General features: G+C 42.5%; 1 long non-coding RNA gene across 1 annotated transcript in view; it reads right to left on the bottom strand.

The window, feature by feature from the left end:
* The window catches only part of LOC144888528 (uncharacterized), a 47,578-nt gene extending 40,978 nt beyond the window's left edge, over positions 1-6,600 (bottom strand). The window contains exon 1 of the long non-coding RNA XR_013621115.1: positions 6,058-6,600. This is a non-coding gene — a long non-coding RNA (uncharacterized LOC144888528). The remainder of the gene's footprint in view (positions 1-6,057) is intronic.
* Between the last annotated feature and the right edge of the window lie 9,894 nt (positions 6,601-16,494).

Genomic DNA, 16,494 nt, shown 5'->3' with positions numbered 1-16,494 from the left:
CATAAGGAAGAACCATATTGAAAATTGGGTCGCCACGTCAAAATCCAAGATGGCCGCCCCATGTATGTCTGAACCTTGTGAGCAGAATATCTTGAAAAATAAGCCAAGTGCCAACTTCTAATCTGGTGTGTGGGTGTATCTAGGCATAAGGAAGAACGCTATTGAAAATTGGGTCGCCACGTCAAAATCCAAGATGGCCGCCACCATATATATGTCTGTACCTTGTGAGCGAAATATCTTGAAAAATAAACGAACTACTAACTTCTAATCTGGTGTGTGGGTGTATCTACGCGTAAGGGAGAACACTATTGAAAATTGGGTCGCCACGTCAAAATCCAAGATGGCCGCCCCCATGTATGTCTGAACTTTGTGAGCAGAATATCTTGAAAAATAAGCGAAGTACCAACTTCTAATCTGGTGTTTGGATGTATCCAGGCATAAGGAAGAACGCTATTGAAAATTGGGTCGCCACGTCAAAATCCAAGATGGCCACCACCATATATATGTCTGAACCTTGTGAGCGAAATGTCTTGAAAAATAAACGAACTACTAACTTCTAATCTGGTGTGTGGGTGTATCTACGCGTAAGGGAGAACACTATTGAAAATTGGGTCGCCACGTCAAAATCCAAGATGGCCGCCTTGCGTCTTCCACTTTGTCAACTCACATCACTTCAACGACGGGGGAACCTAGGCATAATGCTTGTTGTAATATGTTATTACTCATGGGGCCTATGACTCACCCAGGTAGATGGTATTGTTACATTTATGGGGGGGGGAGGGGTGGGGGCGGGGGGGTAGGCAATGGAATGCCTTCGGCCAGGTAGGATTGTATCGATTAACGTGCTCTGAATGTCGCGAAGAAGAAGAAACCCTCATGACTTATGTCAGGCCGGATGTCGTGTAAGGATGTATATTTGTCTCCATGCGAGTGGTGGAGCTATGCTAATTAGTTAAGGTATAAGAAATAATTCCCTGTATGTAAATTGCCTCTGTGGTTTTCCCTTTGTTCCTCATGACACATGCAACACCAGCCATGCATTCCGCATCTATACTAAATAAACTAAATAACCTCCAACCGGATCCGGACATTCGACCACTACGACACCCAGTGAATCATCTCAATTGGTGCGGAGAGTGGCCGTGAGGCCACGCCCCGAAGGACGATTGGATGAGGTGAGCGGGTGGTGCTCTTCGATTGGCGCATGCATGACGTCAGAAAGAAGGTTCCAGCATGAGGAACAAAAAGGGAGAGGACCACCATTTTCGCTCTCTTGGTTCGTGGCTGTGTATGACGGTTACCGTGTGTACCCCGGCTGTGTTCCCGGTGTGTACCCCTGTTTAGAATGGGTACACCGTATCCCTGCGTGTCATAAGAGGCGACTAAAAGGGTTGGCGTCAGGAAGGGCATCCGGCCATAAAAACATTGCCTCAAAAAGAGAACCATGACAATTACAACTACATATGGGCAGGGTACAGCCGGAAGTACCCCGTGTGGGACCCCACTCCCTCTCGTCAAAACTCAAGGTGGGGAACCCGATCGAAGCAAGGGTGGAAATCACTCCATTTATGACGACGAAACGTCTGATGCCCAACGTGGAGATCGGTTTCTGAGGTTTGGGACATGGAATGTAGGGACAATGACAGGGAGATCAGGAGAAGTGGTGGAAGTATTGGTCAGAAGAAGAGTGGACATATGTTGTGTGCAGGAGACGAGATGGAAGGGAAGTGGTGTGAGAATGGTGAAGGGTAGGCAGGGACAGAAATACAAGTTTGTGTGGCAAGGGTGCCCGGAGGGCGTGAATGGTGTTGGTGTCCTGTTTTCTGAGGAGTTTGTAGATAGTGTGGTGAGTGTGACTAGAGTTAGTGAAAGGTTGATGATGGTGAAAATGATGATTGGAAAGCTCTTGGTGAACGTCATCTCATGATATGCTCCGCAGGTTGGTCGGAGCGATGAAGAGAAGGACAAGTTCTGGTGTGCAATAGCGAAGCTGATGGAAAACGTGAAAGATAAGGAAGTTGTTGTGGTAGGAGGAGACCTAAATGGACATGTGGGAAGGAATATGGACGGTTTTGACAGAGTTCATGGGGGTTACGGATATGGTGTGAGAAATGGAGAAGGTGAAAGGATTTTGGAGTTTGCTGATGGAGCTGATTTGTTGATTTGTAATACTCAGTTCCAGAAAGAGGATAATAAGCTTGTTACATACACGTCAGGTGGGTCGACGACAACCGTTGACTACCTGCTGGTGCATAGGCGAGATAGGGGGCACCTCCGGGACACAAAGGTGATCCCGGGGGAGGAGGCTGTTTCACAGCACCACTTGGTTGTCTGCGACATAAGGGTGAAAGGTGGGAGGAGAGTTCGGCGGGTGAAGTACCAACCGAGAATGAAGGTGTGGAGGTTGAAAGAGGCGACGGTGAGGGAGGCATTAAAAGAGAGGCTGAGTATGGTAGAGGATGATGGAGTTGAGCTTGAAAGTGGTTGGATGTCAATGAAAGATAGTCTGTTGGGAGCCGTTGGTGAGGTATGTGGATGGACAAAAGGACCACGGAGGCACTCGGAAACATGGTGGTGGGATGATGAAGTTGGAAAGAAGCTTGATGAGAAGAGGAAGAAGTTCAAGGAGTGGCAGAAGGCGAAGGGTATGGGTGCAGAAAAGGCAGAGCATGAAAGTTATAAGGCAGCCAAGAAGGCTGCAAAGAAAGAAGTAGCAAAGGCACAGGAGGCATGTCGGAAAATGTTCGGAGAATGCTTGGATTTGGAATAGGGTCAGAGAGCGGTATTCAGGATTGCAAAGCAGATAGCGAAAGAGAGGTGTGATGTGATGGGGGTGAGTTGCTTGAAGGATGAAGTGGGACTAATGGTTGTGGATCCAGATGGATTTAAAGGAAGATGGAAGAGATATATGGAAATACTGCTGAATGCAGAGAATGAATGGGATGGCAACATAGAGAGTAACCCAGTTTTAGGACCAGCAGAGAAGATAACCGAGAAGGAAGTTGATGAAGTGATAAAAGAAATGAAGAGTAGAAAAGTGGGAGGGCCGACGGGAGTTGTGGGAGATATGTTGAAGGCAGCAGGAAATTGGGGTGTGAAGAGAAGGACAGAGATCTGCAATCTGGTAGTGAAAGAAGGCCGCATTCCAATGGATTGGGAACTGAGTACCCTCGTCCCTCTAGACAAGGGGAAAGGTGACCCTCTGGACTGTGGCTCGTATTGAGCGATAAAGTTATTGGAGCATGGAATGAAGGTATTCACAAGGGTGTTGGAGAGGAGGATAAGGAAGAAAGTGAAGATCGACGAAATGCAGTTTGGATTCATGCCAGGAAGAGGAACGACAGACACGCTTTTTATTGTGAGGCAGTTGCAGGAGAAGTACATGGAGAAGAGGCAGAAGTTGTTTCTTGGGTTTGTTGATGTGGAGAAAGCATTCGATAGGGTTCCACGTGAAGTAGTGACATGCGCATTGAGGAAGTTAGGAGTGGAGGAATTGTTGATCAGAGTAGTGATGGCAATGTACAAAAGAGCGCGCACAGCTGTAAGGACGAATGACGGGAACAGTGGTGAGTTTGAGGTGAAGGTGGGAGTGCATTAGGGGTCGGTACTAAGTCCACTACTATTTGTAGCTGTGATGGAGGTGCTGGCTCGGAACGTAAAGGAGGGTTTACCATGGGAGTTGTTGTATGCAGATGATCTGGTGTTGATTGCAGAAAGTATGGATGGACTGAAGGAGAAGATGAACAAGTGGAAGGAATGTATGGAGACGAAAGGTCTGAAGGTGAATATCAGAAAAACAAAGGTGATGGCAAGTGGTAAAGCATGTGGTGAGGTGGAAAGAACTGGGAAGTGGCCATCTGCTATGTGCTGGAAGGGTGTAGGAGTGAACTCAATTCAATGTACAATGTGCGCTGAGTGGGTTCATCAAAAATGTAGTGGTTTGAGAGGGTCATTAACCAGTGTGGCAGCGACATTCAAGTGTAAGGTGTGCACAGAGGGAGCTGCAGATGGAGGAAATGTTGAGTTCGATCTTGGAGACGGCGTGAAGCTGGAAGGTGTGAAAACATTTTATTACCTAGGAGACATGCTGAATGGAGAAGGTGGATCAGACTCGGCAACGGTTGCTAGAGTGAGATGTGCATGGAAGAAGTTTCGGGAACTGAGTGGCATGCTGACGAGGAGGGGAGTATCGTTGATGCTGAAGGGAAAGGTGTATGCTGCATGTGTGAGAAGTGTTATGATTTAAGGGAGCGAGACATGGGTAATGAACGTAGAGCAGCAACGAAAGCTGGAAAGGGTGGAAATGCGAATGGTTCGGTGGATGTGTGGAGTATCGTTGAGAGAGAGGACGACAAATGGTGAATTGCGAAAGATGATGGGAATAGAGCCTGTGATGGATGTTGTGAAGAGGAACAGGTTGAGATGGTTTGGTCATGTGTTGAGGAAGGATGAAAGTGACTGGTTGAGAAGAGTGATGGAAATGAATGAAGAAGGAAGTGGAGGACGGGGAAGACTGAGAAAGACTTGGCTAAAGATGGTCAAATAAGAAATGCGGGCAAGGGGGTTAACAAGGGGAGATGCAGAATATAGGGCAAAATGTAGAAGATTGACATGGGGACCGCAAGGCTAACCCCCGCTCTTGCAGGGAAAATGGCCTTAAAATGCCTGTTGTTGTTGTTGTTGTTGTTTGGTTCGTGGCTGGCATAAGGAGTGGTCGCAGATACTCTCATGGGCCTGGCATTGATCCAATCAGTCATGCATTGCTCTCTCTTGTGCTGGGTTTGGTGTTGGCGGTGGCATTCGCGAGCTCTCTCTGTTCCTGGCTGCGGAAAAGGCGGCCGCATCCTTCTCTCTGATCCCGTTGGTGCTTCGTGATGGTGGTGTTCCATGGCCTGTGCGCCTGAGAGACCTCGGCGCTTTGTGGAGCGTGGGACGATGAGGAAGGAGCGAGGGCCTGTTCGCGTCACGGAGGCGGCTGGTGTGGGAACGCGACTTCGCGCCAAGGCATGCGTTTCCCACGCAAGGACTCGGAGACCCGTTCGAGGGCCGACAGGGTTCGAGGGCCGCTCAAAGCTGAGTACTTAGCAGACAAAATGTACCACAGACATTTTTACTTTCATTTATTTATCCCTGTGTCTGTTTCATGAGTCTGTGTGGAGACGTCTCAATTTAGGAATTTTAGTTGCCTGACAGTTCTGATATCCTGGCATTTATTTTATTTAACCCATTGTTTGTTGAATTTTAATTTCTCATCTATCTTGTTTAATTGTCGTGGGTTCGAGGACTCCCAAGTGAAACTCGTGCAGGTAAGCCTTGTAGCCCTTCACCCCCGTGCGTGTAAAAGGAGCCGCCATAGTTTGGGTACGCCTCACAGTTAAAGCTAGGTTGGCCATCCGTTACCAGAGGTTTTAATCCTTGTGAACGCGACAGTATAAATAGTCTTGTATGAGCAGCTAAAACCTGTCCTGGGACTTATAACTCACTTCCTAGAAAGATTTAAACTGGTATTAAAGATATAGGGACCTAGATGTATTTGGGATGGATGAGCAAATGCATAGATTAGCATTTGGGATAGTGTGGCAGGACTGATACTTAACTTATGGTATGGATAGGTACACCCGTGGAGTGATTGTCATGTCTGTGAGAGGATCTTGCAAAAAAGTGAATGATCCTTCAGTGTTTGTCTATTCCTCATCCTACAAACGTCCTCACATCCCAACATGTACACACACACACACACACACACACACACACACACACACACACACACACACACACACACACACACAGCCTTTACACACACACACACACACACACACACACACACACACACACACACACACACACACACACACACACACACAGCCTTTACACACACACACACACACACACACACACAGCCTTTACACACACACACACACACACACACACACACACACACACACACACACACACACAGCCTTTACACACACACACACACACACACAGATGACGGAGTAGTATTCGTAGAATGTAAGTCAGATACAGAGCACAAGGAATAGGTTCAGGTAAACTCACTCGTTGAGGGCGTAACTCACTAAAGGTACTGGGTGTGTAAATCACAGTGTGCAGGTAACCAGCTGGCATGAAACGCTCTGCAAACATAATCACATCAATGGCAACGTGCACATGCACGGTGTACCTATTTATTAGACAATACATAGCTCAATACAACATGATTCCCTGCAGGTAACAGCACATCAAAAGAAGTCTGCCCCGGGTACCAGGTAACCAAAAAGGGCTGCGTCCATCATCCACGGATTGTTGTCAGTGCAGAATTATCAAAACGATCCACAGTCGCCACACCTGCTCATAAATACCAATCAATCTGGTGTCAGTTTGAAACTTGCACAGAGCAACCAAGAAAACGTACACAGGGTAATACCTTTGCTGTTTCAATCCTTACCTGTGTTTCTCAACTTCCGATGCAGCTGCAGACATTCACAAGTGGTATATGTACGATGTACAATGTCGACAACAGTCCGAATAGCAAGACCCAATCACGTCTCTCAACTGCATTTGGAGGGAACAACCAATCAGCTCCACCTAATCAAACCTCATTTCCAGGAATTAAATCCCAGCCAAGAAATTGTTTCGGCCGAACTGATGCTCGGTATATGTAGAACATGGTACATGAATGAATGAATGAATTGTGGGATTGGTCAGAGAAAGACGCTCGGTATATATAGAGCATGGTACATCAATGAATGACTAAATTGTGGGATTGGTCAGAGAAAGATGCTCGGTATATGTAGAGCATGGTACATGAATGAATGAATAAGTTGTGGGATTGGTCAGAGAAAGACGCTCGGTATATGTAGAACATGGTACATGAATGAATGAATGAATTGTGGGATTGGTCAGAGAAAGACGCTCGGTATATATAGAGCATGGTACATCAATGAATGAATGAATTGTGGGATTGGTCAGAGAAAGATGCTCGGTATATGTAGAACATGGTACATGAATGAATGAATGAATTGTGGGATTGGTCAGAGAAAGACGCTCGGTATATATAGAGCATGGTACATCAATGAATGAATGAATTGTGGGATTGGTCAGAGAAAGATGCTCGGTATATGTAGAACATGGTACATGAATGAATGAATGAATTGTGGGATTGGTCAGAGAAAGACGCTCGGTATATATAGAGCATGGTACATCAATGAATGAATGAATTGTGGGATTGGTCAGAGAAAGACGCTCGGTATATATAGAGCTTGGTACATCAATGAATGAATGAATTGTGGGATTGGTCAGAGAAAGATGCTCGGTATATGTAGAACATGGTACATGAATGAATGAATGAATTGTGGGATTGGTCAGAGAAAGACGCTCGGTATATATAGAGCATGGTACATCAATGAATGAATGAATTGTGGGATTGGTCAGAGAAAGATGCTCGGTATATGTAGAACATGGTACATGAATGAATGAATGAATTGTGGGATTGGTCAGAGAAAGACGCTCGGTATATATAGAGCATGGTACATCAATGAATGAATGAATTGTGGGATTGGTCAGAGAAAGATGCTCGGTATATGTAGAACATGGTACATGAATGAATGAATGAATTGTGGGATTGGTCAGAGAAAGACGCTCGGTATATATAGAGCATGGTACATCAATGAATGAATGAATTGTGGGATTGGTCAGAGAAAGATGCTCGGTATATGTAGAACATGGTACATGAATGAATGAATGAATTGTGGGATTGGTCAGAGAAAGACGCTCGGTATATATAGAGCATGGTACATCAATGAATGAATGAATTGTGGGATTGGTCAGAGAAAGATGCTCGGTATATGTAGAACATGGTACATGAATGAATGAATGAATTGTGGGATTGGTCAGAGAAAGACGCTCGGTATATATAGAGCATGGTACATCAATGAATGAATGAATTGTGGGATTGGTCAGAGAAAGATGCTCGGTATATGTAGAACATGGTACATGAATGAATGAATGAATTGTGGGATTGGTCAGAGAAAGACGCTCGGTATATATAGAGCATGGTACATCAATGAATGAATGAATTGTGGGATTGGTCAGAGAAAGATGCTCGGTATATGTAGAACATGGTACATGAATGAATGAATGAATTGTGGGATTGGTCAGAGAAAGACGCTCGGTATATATAGAGCATGGTACATCAATGAATGAATGAATTGTGGGATTGGTCAGAGAAAGATGCTCGGTATATGTAGAACATGGTACATGAATGAATGAATGAATTGTGGGATTGGTCAGAGAAAGACGCTCGGTATATATAGAGCATGGTACATCAATGAATGAATGAATTGTGGGATTGGTCAGAGAAAGATGCTCGGTATATGTAGAACATGGTACATGAATGAATGAATGAATTGTGGGATTGGTCAGAGAAAGACGCTCGGTATATATAGAGCATGGTACATCAATGAATGAATGAATTGTGGGATTGGTCAGAGAAAGATGCTCGGTATATGTAGAACATGGTACATGAATGAATGAATGAATTGTGGGATTGGTCAGAGAAAGACGCTCGGTATATATAGAGCTTGGTACATCAATGAATGAATGAATTGTGGGATTGGTCAGAGAAAGATGCTCGGTATATGTAGAACATGGTACATGAATGAATGAATGAATTGTGGGATTGGTCAGAGAAAGACGCTCGGTATATATAGAGCATGGTACATCAATGAATGAATGAATTGTGGGATTGGTCAGAGAAAGATGCTCGGTATATGTAGAACATGGTACATGAATGAATGAATGAATTGTGGGATTGGTCAGAGAAAGACGCTCGGTATATATAGAGCATGGTACATCAATGAATGAATGAATTGTGGGATTGGTCAGAGAAAGATGCTCGGTATATGTAGAACATGGTACATGAATGAATGAATGAATTGTGGGATTGGTCAGAGAAAGACGCTCGGTATATATAGAGCATGGTACATCAATGAATGAATGAATTGTGGGATTGGTCAGAGAAAGATGCTCGGTACATGTAGAACATGGTACATGAATGAATGAATGAATTGTGGGATTGGTCAGAGAAAGACGCTCGGTATATATAGAGCATGGTACATCAATGAATGACTAAATTGTGGGATTGGTCAGAGAAAGATGCTCGGTATATGTAGAGCATGGTACATGAATGAATGAATAAGTTGTGGGATTGGTCAGAGAAAGACGCTCGGTATATGTAGAGCATGGTACATGAATGAATGACTAAATTGTGGGATTGGTCAGAGAAAGATGCTCGGTATATGTAGAGCATGGTACATGAATGAATGAATGAATTGTGGGATTGGTCAGAGAAAGATGCTCGGTATATGTAGAGCATGGTACATGAATGAATAAATAAGTTGTGGGATTGGTCAGAGAAAGACGCTCGGTATATATAGAGCATGGTACACGAATGAATGACTAAATTGTGGGATTGGTCAGAGAAAGACGCTCGGTATATATAGAGCATGGTACATGAATGAATGAATAATTTGTGGGATTGGTCAGAGAAAGATGCTCGGTATATGTAGAGCATGGTACATGAATGAATGAATGAATTGTGGGATTGGTCAGAGAAAGACGCTCGGTATATATAGAGCATGGTACATCAATGAATGAATGAATTGTGGGATTGGTCAGAGAAAGATGCTCGGTATATGTAGAACATGGTACATGAATGAATGAATGAATTGTGGGATTGGTCAGAGAAAGACGCTCGGTATATATAGAGCATGGTACATCAATGAATGAATGAATTGTGGGATTGGTCAGAGAAAGATGCTCGGGAAATGTAGAGCATGGTACACGAATGAATGACTAAATTGTGGGATTGGTCAGAGAAAGACGCTCGGTATATATAGAGCATGGTACATGAATGAATGAATAAGTTGTGGGATTGGTCAGAGAAAGATGCTCGGTATATATAGAGCATGGTACATGAATGAATGAATAAGTTGTGGGATTGGTCAGAGAAAGATGCTCGGTATATATAGAGCATGGTACATGAATGAATGAATAAGTTGTGGGATTGGTCAGAGAAAGACGCTCGGTATATATAGAGCATGGTACATGAATGAATGAATAATTTGTGGGATTGGTCAGAGAAAGATGCTCGGTATATGTAGAGCATGGTACATGAATGAATGAATGAATTGTGGGATTGGTCAGAGAAAGACGCTCGGTATATATAGAGCATGGTACATCAATGAATGAATGAATTGTGGGATTGGTCAGAGAAAGATGCTCGGTATATGTAGAACATGGTACATGAATGAATGAATGAATTGTGGGATTGGTCAGAGAAAGACGCTCGGTATATATAGAGCATGGTACATCAATGAATGAATGAATTGTGGGATTGGTCAGAGAAAGATGCTCGGTATATGTAGAACATGGTACATGAATGAATGAATGAATTGTGGGATTGGTCAGAGAAAGACGCTCGGTATATATAGAGCATGGTACATCAATGAATGAATGAATTGTGGGATTGGTCAGAGAAAGATGCTCGGTATATGTAGAACATGGTACATGAATGAATGAATGAATTGTGGGATTGGTCAGAGAAAGACGCTCGGTATATATAGAGCATGGTACATCAATGAATGAATGAATTGTGGGATTGGTCAGAGAAAGATGCTCGGTATATGTAGAACATGGTACATGAATGAATGAATGAATTGTGGGATTGGTCAGAGAAAGACGCTCGGTATATATAGAGCATGGTACATCAATGAATGAATGAATTGTGGGATTGGTCAGAGAAAGATGCTCGGTATATGTAGAGCATGGTACATGAATGAATGAATAAGTTGTGGGATTGGTCAGAGAAAGACGCTCGGTATATGTAGAGCATGGTACATGAATGAATGACTAAATTGTGGGATTGGTCAGAGAAAGATGCTCGGTATATGTAGAGCATGGTACATGAATGAATGAATGAATTGTGGGATTGGTCAGAGAAAGATGCTCGGTATATGTAGAGCATGGTACATGAATGAATGAATAAGTTGTGGGATTGGTCAGAGAAAGACGCTCGGTATATGTAGAGCATGGTAAATGAAAGAATGAATGAATTGTGGGATTGGTCAGAGAAAGATGCTCGGTATATGTAGAGCATGGTACATGAATGAATGAATAAGTTGTGGGATTGGTCAGAGAAAGACGCTCGGTATATATAGAGCATGGTACACGAATGAATGACTAAATTGTGGGATTGGTCAGAGAAAGATGCTCGGTATATGTAGAGCATGGTACATGAATGAATGAATGAATTGTGGGATTGGTCAGAGAAAGACGCTCGGTATATATAGAGCATGGTACATCAATGAATGAATGAATTGTGGGATTGGTCAGAGAAAGATGCTCGGTATATGTAGAACATGGTACATGAATGAATGAATGAATTGTGGGATTGGTCAGAGAAAGACGCTCGGTATATATAGAGCATGGTACATCAATGAATGAATGAATTGTGGGATTGGTCAGAGAAAGATGCTCGGTATATGTAGAACATGGTACATGAATGAATGAATGAATTGTGGGATTGGTCAGAGAAAGACGCTCGGTATATATAGAGCATGGTACATGAATGAATGACTAAATTGTGGGATTGGTCAGAGAAAGATGCTCGGTATATGTAGAGCATGGTACATGAATGAATGAATAAGTTGTGGGATTGGTCAGAGAAAGACGCTCGGTATATGTAGAGCATGGTACATGAATGAATGACTAAATTGTGGGATTGGTCAGAGAAAGATGCTCGGTATATGTAGAGCATGGTACATGAATGAATGAATGAATTGTGGGATTGGTCAGAGAAAGATGCTCGGTATATGTAGAGCATGGTACATGAATGAATGAATAAGTTGTGGGATTGGTCAGAGAAAGACGCTCGGTATATGTAGAGCATGGTACATGAATGAATGAATGAATTGTGGGATTGGTCAGAGAAAGATGCTCGGTATATGTAGAGCATGGTACATGAATGAATGAATAAGTTGTGGGATTGGTCAGAGAAAGACGCTCGGTATATATAGAGCATGGTACACGAATGAATGACTAAATTGTGGGATTGGTCAGAGAAAGACGCTCGGTATATATAGAGCATGGTACATGAATGAATGAATAATTTGTGGGATTGGTCAGAGAAAGATGCTCGGTATATGTAGAGCATGGTACATGAATGAATGACTAAATTGTGGGATTGGTCAGAGAAAGACGCTCGGTATATATAGAGCATGGTACATGAATGAATGACTAAATTGTGGAATTGGTCAGAGAAAGATGCTCGGTATATGTAGAACATGGTACATGAATGAATGAATAAGTTGTGGGATTGGTCAGAGAAAGACGCTCGGTATATGTAGAGCATGGTAGATGAATGAATGAATGAAATGTGGGATTGGTCAGAGAAAGATGCTCGGTATATGTAGAGCATGGTACATGAATGAATGACTAAATTGTGGGATTGGTCAGAGAAAGACGCTCGGTATATATCGAGCATGGTACATGAATGAATGAATAAGTTGTGGGATTGGTCAGAGAAAGACGCTCGGTTTATATAGAGCATGTTACATGAATGAATGAATAATTTGTGGGATTGGTCAGAGAAAGATGCTCGGTATATGTAGAGCATGGTACATGAATGAATGACTAAATTGTGGGATTGGTCAGAGAAAGACGCTCGGTATATATAGAGCATGGTACATGAATGAATGAATGAATTGTGGGATTGGTCAGAGAAAGATGCTCGGTATATGTAGAGCATGGTACATGAATGAATGACTAAATTGTGGGATTGGTCAGAGAAAGATGCTCGGTATATGTAGAACATGGTACATGAATGAATGAATAAGGTGTGGGATTGGTCAGAGAAAGACGCTCGGTATATATAGAGCATGGTACATGAATGAATGAATGAATTGTGGGATTGGTCAGAGAAAGATGCTCGGTATATGTAGAGCATGGTACATGAATGAATGACTAAATTGTGGGATTGGTCAGAGAAAGATGCTCGGTATATGTAGAGCATGGTACATCAATGAATGACTAAATTGTGGGATTGGTCAGAGAAAGACGCTCGGTATATATAGAGCATGGTACATGAATGAATGACTAAATTGTGGGATTGGTCAGAGAAAGACGCTCGGTATATATAGAGCATGGTACATGAATGAATGAATGAATTGTGGGATTGGTCAGAGAAAGATGCTCGGTATATATAGAGCATGGTACATCAATGAATGACTAAATTGTGGGATTGGTCAGAGAAAGATGCTCGGTATATATAGAGCATCGTACATGAATGAATGAATAATTTGTGGGATTGGTCAGAGAAAGATGCTCGGTATATGTAGAGCATGGTACATGAATGAATGACTAAATTGTGGGATTGGTCAGAGAAAGATGTTCGGTATATGTAGAGCATGGTACATGAATGAATGACTAAATTGTGGGGTTGGTCAGAGAAAGATGCTCGGTATATGTAGAGCATGGTACATGAATGAATGACTAAATTGTGGGATTGGTCAGAGAAAGATGTTCGGTATATGTAGAGCATGGTACATGAATGAATGACTAAATTGTGGGGTTGGTCAGAGAAAGACGCTCGGTATATGTAGAGCATGGTACATGAATGAATGAATAAGTTGTGGGATTGGTCAGAGAAAGACGCTCGGTATATGTAGAGCATGGTACATGAATGAATGACTAAATTGTGGGGTTGGTCAGAGAAAGACGCTCGGTATATGTAGAGCATGGTACATGAATGAATGACTAAATTGTGGGGTTGGTCAGAGAAAGACGCTCGGTATATATAGAGCATGGTACATGAATGAATGAATGGATTGTGGGATTGGTCAGAGAAAGATGCTCGGTATATGTAGAGCATGGTACATGAATGAATGACTAAATTGTGGGATTGGTCAGAGAAAGATGCTCGGTATATGTAGAACATGGTACATGAATGAATGAATAAGTTGTGGGATTGGTCAGAGAAAGACGCTCGGTATATATAGAGCATGGTACATGAATGAATGAATGAATTGTGGGATTGGTCAGAGAAAGATGCTCGGTATATGTAGAGCATGGTACATCCATGAATGACTAAATTGTGGGATTGGTCAGAGAAAGACGCTCGGTATATATAGAGCATGGTACATGAATGAATGACTAAATTGTGGGATTGGTCAGAGAAAGACGCTCGGTATATATAGAGCATGGTACATGAATGAATGAATGAATTGTGGGATTGGTCAGAGAAAGACGCTCGGTATATATAGAGCATGGTACATCAATGAATGACTAAATTGTGGGATTGGTCAGAGAAAGATGCTCGGTATATGTAGAGCATGGTACATGAATGAATGAATAAGTTGTGGGATTGGTCAGAGAAAGACGCTCGGTATATGTAGAGCATGGTACATGAATGAATGAATGAATTGTGGGATTGGTCAGAGAAAGATGCTCGGTATATGTAGAGCATGGTACATGAATGAATGAATAAGTTGTGGGATTGGTCAAAGAAAGACGCTCGGTATATATAGAGCATGGTACATGAATGAATGAATGAATTGTGGGATTGGTCAGAGAAAGATGCTCGGTATATGTAGAGCATGGTACACGAATGAATGACTAAATTGTGGGATTGGTCAGAGAAAGACGCTCGGTATATATAGAGCATGGTACATGAATGAATGAATAATTTGTGGGATTGGTCAGAGAAAGATGCTCGGTATATGTAGAGCATGGTACATGAATGAATGACTAAATTGTGGGATTGGTCAGAGAAAGATGCTCGGTATATGTAGAACATGGTACATGAATGAATGAATAAGTTGTGGGATTGGTCAGAGAAAGACGCTCGGTATATGTAGAGCATGGTACATCAATGAATGACTAAATTGTGGGATTGGTCAGAGAAAGACGCTCGGTATATATAGAGCATGGTACATCAATGAATGACTAAATTGTGGGATTGGTCAGAGAAAGACGCTCGGTATATATAGAGCATGGTACATGAATGAATGAATACATTGTGGGATTGGTCAGAGAAAGACGCTCGGTATATATAGAGCATGGTACATCAATGAATGAATGAATTGTGGGATTGGTCAGAGAAAGATGCTCGGTATATGTAGAGCATGGTACATGATTGAATGAATAAGTTGTGGGATTGGTCAGAGAAAGACGCTCGGTATATGTAGAGCATGGTACATGAATGAATGAATAAGTTGTGGGATTGGTCAGAGAAAGATGCTCGGTATATGTAGAGCATGGTACATTATTGAATGAATAAGTTGTGGGATTGGTCAGAGAAAGACGCTCGGTATATGTAGAGCATGGTACATGAATGAATGAATAAGTTGTGGGATTGGTCAGAGAAAGATGCTCGGTATATGTAGAGCATGGTACATGAATGAATGAATAAGTTGTGGGATTGGTCAGAGAAAGACGCTCGGTATATGTAGAGCATGGTACATGAATGAATGAATGAATGAATTGTGGGATTGGTCAGAGAAAGATGCTCGGTATATGTAGAGCATGGCACATGAATGAATGAATAAGTTGTGGGATTGGTCAGAGAAAGACGCTCGGGAAATATAGAGCATGGTACATGAATGAATGAATAAGTTGTGGGATTGGTCAGAGAAAGACGCTCGGTATATATAGAGCATGGTACATGAATGAATGAATGAATTGTGGGATTGGTCAGAGAAAGATGCTCGGTATATGTAGAGCATGGTACACGAATGAATGACTAAATTGTGGGATTGGTCAGAGAAAGACGCTCGGTATATATAGAGCATGGTATATGAATGAATGAATAATTTGTGGGATTGGTCAGAGAAAGATGCTCGGTATATGTAGAGCATGGTACATGAATGAATGACTAAATTGTGGGATTGGTCAGAGAAAGATGCTCGGTATATGTAGAGCATGGTACATGAATGAATGACTAAATTGTGGGATTGGTCAGAGAAAGATGCTCGGTATATGTAGAACATGGTACATGAATGAATGAATAAGTTGTGGGATTGGTCAGAGAAAGACGCTCGGTATATATAGAGCATGGTACATGAATGAATGAATTGTGGTATTGGTCAGAGAAAGATGCTCGGTATATGTAGAGCATGGTACATCAATGAATGACTAAATTGTGGGATTGGTCAGAGAAAGACGCTCGGTATATATAGAGCATGGTACATGAATGAATGAATACATTGTGGGATTGGTCAGAGAAAGACGCTCGGTATATATAGAGCATGGTACATCAATGAATGAATGAATTGTGGGATTGGTCAGAGAAAGATGCTCGGTATATGTAGAGCATGGTACATGAATGAATGAATGAATTGTGGGATTGGTCAGAGAAAGATGCTCGGTATATGTAGAGCATGGTACACGAATGAATGACTAAATTGTGGGATTGGTCAGAGAAAGACGCTCGGTATATAT

The sequence above is a fragment of the Myxine glutinosa genome, chromosome 12 (genome assembly GCF_964187855.1).
Source record: "Myxine glutinosa chromosome 12, kmMyxGlut1.1, whole genome shotgun sequence".
In the NCBI taxonomy this organism is placed as follows: Eukaryota; Metazoa; Chordata; class Myxini; order Myxiniformes; family Myxinidae; genus Myxine; species Myxine glutinosa.
Note: the sequence above shows the minus strand (reverse complement) of the source record. Positions and strands in the feature narration are given on the sequence as shown.